Consider the following 12,601-nt stretch of genomic DNA (forward strand, 5'->3'; position numbering starts at 1 on the left):
GAACTATAGCGTCATAAATTTTTCTTAAAAATCCCAAATTTATCTCAGAAATTACTTAATTGGTAGGGATTCTACCATTAAAAACCTTTTTTTCTCTCAACACGACGGAATAGCCTTAAGAAAGGCTATTCTTTTTTCTTTTAATGTAGATTGTGAGCCCCACACAGAGCTCACAATGTAAATTTTTTCCCTATCAGTATGTCTTTGGAATGGAAACCCATGTAAACATGGTGAGAACATACAAACTCCTTGCAGATGGTTTTTTGCCCTTGGTGGGATTTGAACACCAGAACTCCAGCGCTGCAAGGCTGCAGCGCTAACCACTGAGCCACCGTGTGGCCCCTGAAAGGTTATTGTTCTCCTACCTTTAGATGCTTTCACTCCGCTGTTCAGTTAAAATCCTGTTTTTTGCTGGTATGCAAATGAGTTCTCTCGCAGCACTGGGGGTGGGCCCCAGCGCTCAAACAGCACTGGAGGCATCCCCAATGCTGTGAGAGAACTCTCCAGCGCCGCCTCCATCTTCTTCAGGAAAGGGGTCTTCAAGCGTCTTCTTCCGGGGGTTGGCTTCAAACTTCTAGACCTCAGGCCCACGGCAAAGCCGACTACGCATGCCTTCCAGTCACAATAAAATGGCCGCTTACACAGTATTGTAAGCGGGCCATTTTCTTGTGGCTGGTGGGTATGCACAGTCGGCTTTGCCCTAGGCCCGAGGCCTAGAAGTTTAAAGCCAGCGCAGGAAGAAGACGTGTGAAGACTAGAGATGAGCGAACACTATTCGAAACAGCCGTTTGAATGGAAGTGGTCGGCACGCCGACTTTGCCGGCGGCCGGCCGCTTAACCCCTTGCGTGCCCGCTACGTCCATTCATTTCTATGGGAGCGTGCTATTCGAAATGACTTATTCACTGAAAAGAGTAAAACATAACTTTTATTGTTCGTTTAAAATATCACCCAAGTACTCTTTGTGAAAGAATAAAACACGAACCACAGGGTGTTGGATAATATGGGCATAACTTGATACTGAATTTGCCCTCAAATGTATCCAACCCCTTGATGTCAATTTCCCATAACACCTGTTGATGGCTCAGGTTCAAGCTATTGATGCTTATATATGTTTGATACATATGGGTTAAATGTAACTATTTACTGCAGTGGGTGGCAGGGTTGCCGTGTATAACCAACAACCCTGCAGCTTCCGTCATAGGTATACTTAAATGATATCCCCACTGAAATTGTGCGAATTGACCTCAAGTCCCAGCCAGTCCCACTAAGTCCCACTAATCTTAGATTAGTGCCATATGATCCATCTGACATTTGAGTATATACATGTGGAGAGGGATCTTAAGTGATCTTGGTATTCATCCATATCATGCGCTTATGTTATTTCCTGGGCGCTGTGGATGGATACTCTGTTACACGTTGGGTTGTAGTTTCGTATCCGATGGTAGTTTATGACTGACAGATTTGTGGTTCTCTGTATAATTAAACATACTTACCTTGTCATCGTTAGATATTTATCTTTTATTCCGTCTTGGAATTATTCATATTCTATGTACTTGCAACATCTAGTTACTTATCGATAGCCTTTCTTGTCATCCAAAGACTGGCAGGGACTTGAGGTTCGCCAGCCAGGATTACGTAGGATCCACTTGCGCGTCTATTACCAATGTACACACCCCATACAACGCATCAGAAGCCCAGGTGGTGGGCGCGACCAATGGGAGCGCACCACCTCAGTTGTGGGACGGATTGGGGGCGTGGTTAAATTATAAAAGCTCAGACGACCGGCGCGCACGTCGGCAGCACATCCGAGACCGCGTCCTACCATCAAGTATGCGGTAAACTGCAGTTTTCACTGCAAATCACTATTAGAAACAACCTTCCCATAATTTCCTCCTGATGAACTAAGAAGGGCCGTTAGTGAAACGCGTTGAGGAGAGCCCTGGTCTGAGATGGACCGACAGGGATATATGGCCATTGTGCCTTGTTTTATCTAGCTAGTTAGTAAATGATACAAAAGAGTTTATCTTACTAGCTTAACTATTTGCTGCTACATGGTTTATTTATCTCCAACATATAAGAGTTGGGAGCTATGTGTGACAATTTCAGTGGGGATATCATTTAAGTATACCTATGACGGAAGCTGCAGGGTTGTTGGTTATACACGGCAACCCTGCCACCCACTGCAGTAAATAGTTACATTTAACCCATATGTATCAAACATATATAAGCATCAATAGCTTGAACTTGAGCCATCAACAGGTGTTATGGGAAATTGACATCAAGGGGTTGGATACATTTGAGGGCAAATTCAGTATCAAGTTATGCCCATATTATCCAACACCCTGTGGTTCGTGTTTTATTTTTTCACAAAGAGCACTTGGGTGATATTTTAAACGAACAATAAAAGTTATGTTTTACTCTTTTCAGTGAATAAGTTTTCTAGTTAGAGTAATGACCCGTCAGTGATATTTATTCGAAATGACTGTTTCGAATAGTGTTCGCTCAACTCTAGTGAAGACCCGTTCCTGAAGAAAATGGAGGCGGCGCTGGAGAGTTCTCTCGCAGCATTGGGGATTCCCCCAGTGCTTTTTGAGTGCTGGGGCCCGCCCCCAGTGCTGTGAGAGAACTCATTTGCATACCGTCGAAAAACGGGATTTTAACCGAACGGCAGGGCGGAGAAGACATCTAAAGGTAAGAGAAGAATAGCCTCTCTTAAGGCTATTCCGCTGTGTCAAGAAAGTAGAAATCCAGTGCTGTATCCCCAACATGGCAGTAGAGTTGTGTATGACTCTGTGGTCACACTGGGATATGTTTAGAACTGTTTGATGGACGCCATATTTAGCAAGCTCCTCCCAGGGGCGTGGTTTCCGAGATGCAGTCAGTGCAAAAGTTTTTAGCCATTTTTCCATTTCAGAAAGCAACAACTGTGATTTCACTGTTCTCCGTTGTCAAGATTTTTGCTTGCATGACTTCTCTCTCCAGATTTTTCAAGTGGAATGGGGGATAGAACCCCCAAACAAAAAGTGAGCGCTGGTGTGAACCGAGCCTGAGGATTTGTTACAGATTTAGCCAGTTTAGACAATACATTATTAGGTATATACAGCAGTGACACAAATCTCTCTCCTTATAGTCTGTTACAATGTATCAGGGTAATTACGTACTTGCTTCCGAAGGCTCCAGCATACACCTGGATACACATACTGTGATATTTACGTCCTCTGTAGGATACGCTAGGTCTCGGCGATTAGTCCAAAAATTGATTTTTATATTTGCGAGTTTCTACCTGCAGTTTAGTTCAGACCGAACATTTCTCCTAATTGCAACGGCTATTATTATACTCTAGGGTCCTGTTATACCCCAGAGTATAAAAAGTGGAGGACCTGGGGGAGGGTGAGCAAACATGAAAAACAGTGTTAGTCCCGGTTCATATCTGCGTTCCGGGTATTCCGTTCCCTCTCCGCATGAAAAATGTGGAGGGAAATGTCCTGCAAACCACTTTTCTCTCGCATTTTCCGTATGGAAACCATACGGACCCCCATTATAGTCTATGGGGTTTGGGGGTTTCCTTAAGTAACCGCTTTTTTATGCAGATTAAGTGGTTTCCCAAGTGGAAATCCCAAATGAAAACCCATAGACAGATGTGAACAGGGCGTTACTCACCTCTCCTGGGCTCTGGCACGACTCCCTTTTCACTTTGGCGCTTCTAAATGACATCAAGGACCACTGAGGCCTTTGATTGGGCGGGTCACATGGTGTTGTGACTCATAGACACAAGTTTGACCATGTTAACCTTGTGATTGGGCCTCAGAGGTCTCTGACATCAAAGTGAGCAGGGAGTCGTGCCTGAGCCCAGGAGAGATGAGTAACACTGGTTTTTATGTTTGATGACCTCTCCTGGGCCTCCGATCATTATACTCTTAGGTCTGAAGAGACGGAACAAAACCATAGGGTGAACCTTGTGAGGTGAATCTCGCAAGGTTCGCCCATCACATATACGGTAAAAGGGGCGTGACTAATCACCATTAATCGTAAGCGAGGTGAAATGTCCAATTAATTGGGATTTTGATTGAGTCATAATCGCCCAGCCCTAGGATATACTGCACAGTGTGTGGTTTGTGCCGTATGCAGCTGCATCGAGTAACAAAGCCATCACACTAACATTGGACCAGCCCTATACATTGCCATTAGGAAATTGCTGCTGCAGCACATCTCTCCTGTGTTTGTTGGTGCAGCTCCGGAGGTTGAGCGTAATCATAATATGAGCGTAGAGGATTTTATTAGAAGCAGAAGTCACATGTCTGAGGTAGAAAGGTCAGGAGCGCCCACATGTGGTGCTGTGTAATGGAATGTAAACATCGGATGGTATCTCCAGGCTGTGCTGTGGATACATGAAGTACTGCTAAGAAAATACTCATCACAAGATGTCAGATCTTGAGGGTCAGGGGGGTGTAGCATTGCGTCCCCTTCACTGTTTCGCACAGCACAGTGACACCCCGAACCTTGTTCAAGGGAATCACATTATTAGACCATGGACACATTAGGTGGGATTGTAAGAAGTTATGAAGTCACCAGTGACTAACACCCAGTGACCTACACTACCAGGATTGTGGATGGTCAGTAAGTTTTCCGACAACTTAGTCTTATTTCTTAGATCATATGATTTTGGACCGATATATAATGCATTTTAACTAAAAGTATTACTAGCTGGAAAACCTCTCTAAAGTTGCTGCCACTAGGTGTCTCCCTTCTATATAATTTGCAGTCTGCTCCCTGCCCCTAGGCTAGTTTCATCCTCAAAAATGCAAGACGTGCTCACATTGAATGGAGTTGGGAGAGGCTGGACTTTTCACTACTGAATGCAGAGGGGAGGGGTTGATTCTCCACATACCTCTGCAAACTGCTCTGTGCGAAGGACTGAACATTCTCCTCCTCTAAAGAAATCTCATCCACACGGGGTAACTAAAACAGGTTAAGTTAATGGCTATCGCTCCGTCATTGATGTAACCTGTTTCAAAATGGCGACTGTCACTTCTGAGTACATAGTGCGCAAGCTTGAGCACTAAGATGGTGCTTTGACTTCAGAATGGCTTATACGCATGTGCGCTTTGTCACGTAATCTTGCGGGTTTTGACACTTCTATATGTGGATTTTTGTACACATATTTTATGATGTTTATTACACTATATAATATGGATGTGATTATATTGCACTATATATGTGATCCTGAGATTTGTCCTCGATTGTTATTCAGTTCTCACTTTATCTTGCACACTATAAGAACTGCTTGAAAATGGCTCAGGTACAGTATGTGCTGAAACTTCACTTGTGTATTTGGGGAATTAAAACCCCCACAGTTTTTTCACTACTTTATTGGAGTACGGCCTATTTTTATATTTTTATACTGGACCTGCCTGTATCCTTGGGCTGGCACCTGTATACTCGTGCTGGTGATGAATATGTTTGGACTTTATTTTTTGTTGTTAGATATAGAGATAAATAATCCTAAAGAGATAAAGTAAATGCTCAGAGGTCAGAACTGGAGATAACTGCAGACCGCTCATGGATAGATAGATAGATAGATAGATAGATAGATAGATAGATAGATAGATAGATAGGAGATATACAGTGTTGGTCAAAAGTATTGGCACCCCTGCAATTCTGTCAGATAATACTCTCGTTCTTCCAGAAAATGATTGCAATCACAAATTCTTTGGTATTATTATCTTCTTTTAATTTGTCTTCAATGGAAAACCACAAAAAGAATTGTCAAAAAGCCAAATTTGATATAATTCCACACCAAACATAAAAAAGGGGGTGGACAAAAGTATTGGCACTGTTTGAAAAATCATGCGATGCTTCTCTAATTTGTGTAATTAACAGCACCTGTTACTTACCTGAGGCACCTAACAGGTGGTGGCAATAACTAAATCACACTTGCAGCCAGTTGAAATGGATTAAAGTTGACTCAACCTCTGTCCTGTGTCCTTGTGTGAGCACATTGAGCATGGAGAAAAGAAAGAAGACCAAAGAACTGTCTGAGGACTTGAGAAGCAAAATTGTGAGGAAGCATGAGCAATCTCAAGGCTACAAGTCCATCTCCAAAGACCTGAATGTTCCTGTGTCTACCGTGCGCAGTGTCATCAAGAAGTGTAAAGCCCATGGCACTGTGGCTAACCTCCCTAGATGTGGACGCAAAAGAAAAATTGACAGGAGATTTCAACGCAAGATTGTGCGGATGGCGGATAAAGAACCTCGACTAACATCCAAACAAGTTCAAGCTGCCCTGCAGTCCGAGGGTACAACAGTGTCACCCCGTACTATCCGTCAGCGTCTGAATGAGAAGGGACTGTATGGTAGGAGACCCAGGAAGACCCCACTTCTTACCCAGAGACATAAAAAAGCCAGGCTGGAGTTTGCCAAAACTTACCTGAGAAAGCCAAAAACGTTTTGGAAGAATGTTCTCTGGTCAGATGAGACAAAAGTAGGAAAAGGCCTCAACATAGAGTTTACAGGAAAAAAAAGAGGCCTTCAAAGAAAAGAAGACGCCCCCTACAGTCAGACATGGCGGAGGTTCCCTGATGTTTTGGGGTTACTTTGCTGCCTCTGGCACTGGACTGCTTGACCGTGTGCACGGCATTATGAAGTCTGAAGACGACCAACACATTGTGCAGCATCATGTAGGGCCCAGTGTGAGAAAGCTGGGTCTCCCTCAGAGGTCAGGGCTCTTCCAGCAGGACAATGACCCAAAACACACTTCAGGTCAGCACTAGAAAATGGTGGTGAGAGAAAGCCCTGGAGACTTGTAAAGTGGCCGCAATGAGTCCAGCCCTGAACCCCATAGAACACCTGTGGGGGAGGAGAGATCTCTTGGTGGCAGTTTGGAGAAGGCCCCCTTCACATCTCAGGGGGGACCTGGAACAGTTTGCCAAAGAAGAATAGTCTAAGATTCCAGCAGAGCCTTGTAAGAAACTCATTGCTGGTTACCGGAAGCGGTTGTGCGCAGTTATTGTGTCTAAAGGTTGTGCTACCAAGTATTAGGCTGAGGGGGCCAATACTTCTGTCCGGACCATTTTTGGAGTTTTGTGTAAAATGATCAATAATTTGACTTTTTTCATTCTTTTTTGTGTTTTTTCATTGCAAGCAAAATAAATGAAGATATTACCAAAGAGTTTGTGCTTGTAATCATTTTCTGGAGGAACACGAGTATTATCTGACAGAATTGCAGGGGGGCCAATACTTTTGGCCAACACTGGATAGATAGATGATAGATAGATATGAGATAGACAGACAGAAAGATGGATGGATGGATAAATAGATAGATAATGTTCAAAAAAGGGAAAAACTCCATATAGACATACAAAAGTGTAGATTATATTAGTTAGACTGATAGATAGACATGCGATAGATCGATTGCTAAAAGTAAAAAAGTCAAAGTAGCACAATGTGAATACAGAACAAAAGTCTACATGCCAGTATAGGATCTACTATAGTCCTGTGATTGTATAATGTCCATTATGGATTCTGATGATATTACAAGTATAATAAATTAAGTTCTTGAAAGTCATTTTGGAATGTTGTCCATCTTGTTCTTTATTTCTTTACTCTCTATAATTAGAGATGAGCGAGTACTGTTCGGATCAGCCGATCCGAACAGCACGCACGCATTGAAATGAATGGAAGCACCTGGTACTTCCGCTTTGACGCCGGTTGGCCGCTTAACCCCCCGCATGCCGGCTACGTCCATTCATTTCAATGCGAGCGTGCTGTTCGGATCGGCTGATCCGAACAGTATTCGCCCATCTCTATCTATAATGTCCTCTATGTTAGTGACTCTCTATAATGTCCTCTGTTAGTGATTCTCTATAGTGTCCTCTATATTAGTGACTCTCTATAATGTCCTCTATGTTAGTGACTCTCTATAATGTCCTCTATATAAGTGACTATCTCTATATACAGCTTGCTGTCGTCGCTGTTCTGTTCTCTGTCGCCGCAGGTGTCACAGCTGTGTTGTAGTTACAGGAGCGGTGTGATGTGCTGCATCCGGTACAGATACTGACGCACTCGGCCTGTCCACCTTCCCCGTCATCTCCTCCGGCAGGATCTCATCTGCTGTAGATAGTGGCTCTCCTCCAGATACTCCAGATGGCCAGCGTCCTCCTTCCATCATAGTGGGTGTGACTGTACACATGTACCCTATAATCCAGAACCTGGGACCTGCTGGATTACCAGACCTTCTAGATTATTTGATTTAGGACATGCTTATAGTTGTATTCTGGTTAGAACAAGTTATTCCAAATCCAAAGTATCAGGTCTAACTTGCTGATGAGTTGGTGGCCGGTTGCTGAGACCCCCACCCATCATGAGAATGGGGTCCTGCTCCTGGAGCAACAGGTCGATCATGTGCACTTTTGCCCCATTCATTCTCTATGGGACTGAAGTAGATAGTCTAATACAATGTACGGCTATCTCTGGTAGTCCCATAGAAGTGTACGGAGCGGCTGTGCATAAGTAGCCAGTCACTATATTCATTTGGGGTACAAGGGGCCCCTGTTGTTGTGATTGGTAGGGGTGCTAGTTATTACATCCTGACCAACGCTGCGGATAGGGGGTAACTTGTTATAACTGGAATACGCCTTTAAATTTTAAGACACAAGGACCCTTGCAGTATGTGTAGTGGCAATGTGCAGACATACAGGGCTGTCACCTATATCCTGTCACCAGTTACACGCTGCAGATCTGCTCTGACATTGATCAGGTTACTTATAGAATTTACAGCCCAGATTTACATGGCTCTTTCCTGCCATCTAGTGGTAGAATAGACATCGTGCAGCCAGTGTAGTAGCAATCAATATGTCCTGCTGATGTGAAACTACATCTCCCAGCATGCCATAACAGCCTGCAGCTAAGCTATGCAAATGAATGTGTGCAACCAAAAGAACTACATGTCCCAGCATGTCCTGACAGGGTGTATTGAGGGTATATGTATGGTGTATAATAATTAGATCACCCACCTGACTGCTCACCCCCTCTGCAGCAACTGGGAAGTGTAATAATACAGGGTGAAGGGGTATCTATGTGGTACAAGAGGGGGAGCCGGGTCTTCTCAGCCGCTGTCTGCCCGAGTACATGGCAGGATATCCCTCACTATAACATCCTCAGGCCCTAGTAGGGCATATGAACAGAGATGGGGCCCTGTGTTGTATGATGAACGGGGTCAGCACGGATGGCACATGGATGATATTTGTGTATTACTTGTTCCCCCATTTATCCATTGATTTCCTTCAGTGGGCCAGGGCTGCAAAACGAAAAAGTCCTGAGTTTTGCCCCCGGCACACAGACCCGTGATAATACACAATGGGGCCATAGAGAATAATGGGTCAGTAAGCTAGACGTGAAAAACCCAGATAGCACAAAGCACACGTGTCCTTGGAGCCAGGGCCATAACTCACAAAAACTGGGCCCCATAGCAAACTTTTGACATGGACCTCAGGCACCCACATGGTACAAAGGTCCCTAATTAGGACACGCCCCCGATTGGCAGATCAAAAAGTGCCCCTATATGGTCTCTACATACTATAACACCCCCTTTTTTTTTTTTTTTACTCCCATACGATACATGACCCCCCTTTTTTGGGCCCCTCACACAGTATATGTCCCTCTTTTTTCAGCCCCCTACACAGTATATGGCCCTTTTTGTTTTAGCCCCACACACAATATATAACCCCATTAATTGAACCCCAAACTATGGCCCCCTTTTTTTAGCCCCTACACAGTATAGCCCTCCTTTTTTTGCACCCCACAGTATATGGCCCCCAAAGTATATACCCCCTTTCTTATGGTCCCTCCCACAGTATATGACCCCTTTCCCCTCCACACAGTATGTAAACCCCCCCCCCCCTTTTTTTTTACTCTTCCCCACAGCATATGATCCCCCTATTTATGGCCTCTCTTTTATACCCTCCCACACAGTATATGACCCCTTTTTTAAAGCCCACTTGCGGTGTATATCCCCTTTTCCCCCCACCACCACACAAAGATACTTTTTACTCACCTGTCCACACTCCTGCCCTGGCCGCCTTCTAGGCGGTGCTACACTTACTTCACCATGCTAAAGAACATCAGGATACTACGTATTGCAATCTGGCAGTACAGAGTTGGAAGTGGAGGGCGGCCAGGACAGTTGAGTAAAAAGAATCACCGCCACTTATTGCAATAAAAAAATAGGTTGCGGCCGATTAAAAAAATTTTTAAAAAATGCTGCCCCATAGGCAATGACCTTAGGAGGTCGTGTGCACCATGCTGAATAGTGTTAAGGATGTGATGTCGGACATATGGGGCTCCCTGGAGGGCTGAAGGGGGAGTGCAGGCGACAATGGGCAGGAGCAGGGATCGGTAAGTAAAGAGTGGCTGTTACCTGCTATGGCGGTAGTTCTGGCACTGCATGGAGCCTTAGGATGAGTTTATAGATATATGATTTATAGATTATACATGCAATTCTTACCACTTGCACCCAGGAGGCTGCCAAACCCAAGGTTCAGATAAATGCAGCTAAAGGCAATTTTATTTTTAATGGCCACTGTGAAAGCAGGCTCCCTCACTATGCTATCCCCACACAATCGTGCTGCCCTCTAGCGTATGCGAAGGCTAGTTGCAGCTTGTATTTACAGGTACATGTAAAATTCTACTGCCGCCGCAGGCTGCTTCTAAATTGGTGTGAGATTTGGAGCCTGGGTTCCTAGGTGGCCACCCAAAAAGGTCCTATTATAATCCACTACTGAAGAGGTTGTCCTGGTGAGACAATCCCTTTAAGCGCTTAGGATCAGAGTACTAGTATTATATCCCTATAACATGAGAAATGCAGATTCATCAGAGGCTGAAACCTGTTTTGACCTGAGGGTTTGTTACAATTGAATCCAATCTAGATTGTCCTGTGTCGGTGATAAGAATGATCACAGCCTGTATTCTTCTCCAGAGGCAGAATCACAGTTCTGGTCATTACTGATGGAAACAGTCAGCAGGCTTGCTTTCATACTCCACTTAGCTAATCTCCTATAATGTTACTTTGTCCAGATGGCTATAGAGTCTGGTGTAAAGATGACACTTTAAGGGGTTGTCCAAGACTGACCTTAGGATGGGTCATTATTTGAACCCAGTGGGGGCCGACACTGCGACCCGGGCCCAGCACCATTCAGCTCTTTTTAGTACTGTGTACGGACCAGACAGCTCTGTATACTGTGTAGTGGTCTGCCAGCACTGCTACAGCTCAGCTCCTATTCACATGAATGGGCGGTGTTCTGTATTAGCGGTGCACGGCTACTGCCTAGTATATGGTGCCATCTGCTAAGGCTAAAAACAGCGGACTGGTGCTGGATCCAAATATGGGGACCCCGGTGGGCTTACATTCTGTACATCCTGTTGAGGATTAGGACATCCCCATTGCTAGGAGGGTTTCTGTAATAGAGGGCCCATTCAGTTTAGGTCTATGCAGGTATAACCAATACTTTTAGGCACGCCAAGGCTTTCCCTAAGTGTCTGCATCTGTCTTATTCTGCTCCATGACGTTTTCTGTGTGAAATAGCAAAATTGTTGTGACCAGAGGAACATGTCAGGAGCATTTTTTCTTCCAAGGCCCTTATTACACAGTTGCACACTGCACCAGTAGATGGCACCAATGAGCCAAGCCGCCTGGCATCCTTCTGGCAGGCACAGTCAGCGCCCAGGCTCTCTGTAGTGGCTGTTACATCACCGCCTCTTGTACAGTATGTATACTTACAGTAAGCTGCCTCATCCAGACATGTGCTCATAATACAGGAACATTCCCATTACATGGCAAGGCTGCAGGCTTTGGATTCCAAACACTAGGTGGCGTTGGTGTGTCTCTGTATAATGTTGCTGGGTGTGAAGTTTGGAAACACTTCCATATATTCCTTTTTGGGCAGTAGAGGGTGAACTAGCACTAATGGATTAGGTGTCAGTAACCTGCGGCACACCAGGTGTTGGGAAACTACAACTCCCAGCATGCTCCAGTCACTTTGGTTTGAGTTCTGAGAAGAGCTGAGCGAGTGTGCATGCTGGGAAATGTAGTCACACAACAGATAGAGTGCCGGAGATTGCTGTTCCCTGTATTAGGACAGGATAAAGGGATTGTCCGATAGCAAATATCACAACAGGGGAACCTCTGGTGCTTCTGATTTATCCCCCGCCCGCCAAGCACCTCAAACCCACCAGCATAAAACTGGCAGAAACCCATTACAGTCTATGAGTACTATTCAAAACTCCCGTTTCGAATAGAACGCTCCCATAGGAATGAATGGGAGCGGCCGGCGCGCAGGGGGTTAAGCGGCAGGGGCTGCGTCCATTCATTCCTATGGGAGTGCGCTATTCGAAACGGTAGTTTCAAACAGTACTCGCTCATCTCTATCTATGGGTTTAGCAGGCGCACCCAAAAGACAGAGGGCACGGCACAAGTGTGACCCTAGCCCCAGCTGCATGGAGAACCCACTGACATAGTATCAAGGCTATGGGCAGCAGGGCCATGGGATGTGCTCATGGCCGTTCCTTTTGCTGCTCCACTTGACCGCAACGTCTCCAATTTCCTTC

This window comes from Leptodactylus fuscus, chromosome 6 (genome assembly GCF_031893055.1).
Source record: "Leptodactylus fuscus isolate aLepFus1 chromosome 6, aLepFus1.hap2, whole genome shotgun sequence".
Classification (NCBI taxonomy): domain Eukaryota; kingdom Metazoa; phylum Chordata; class Amphibia; order Anura; family Leptodactylidae; genus Leptodactylus; species Leptodactylus fuscus.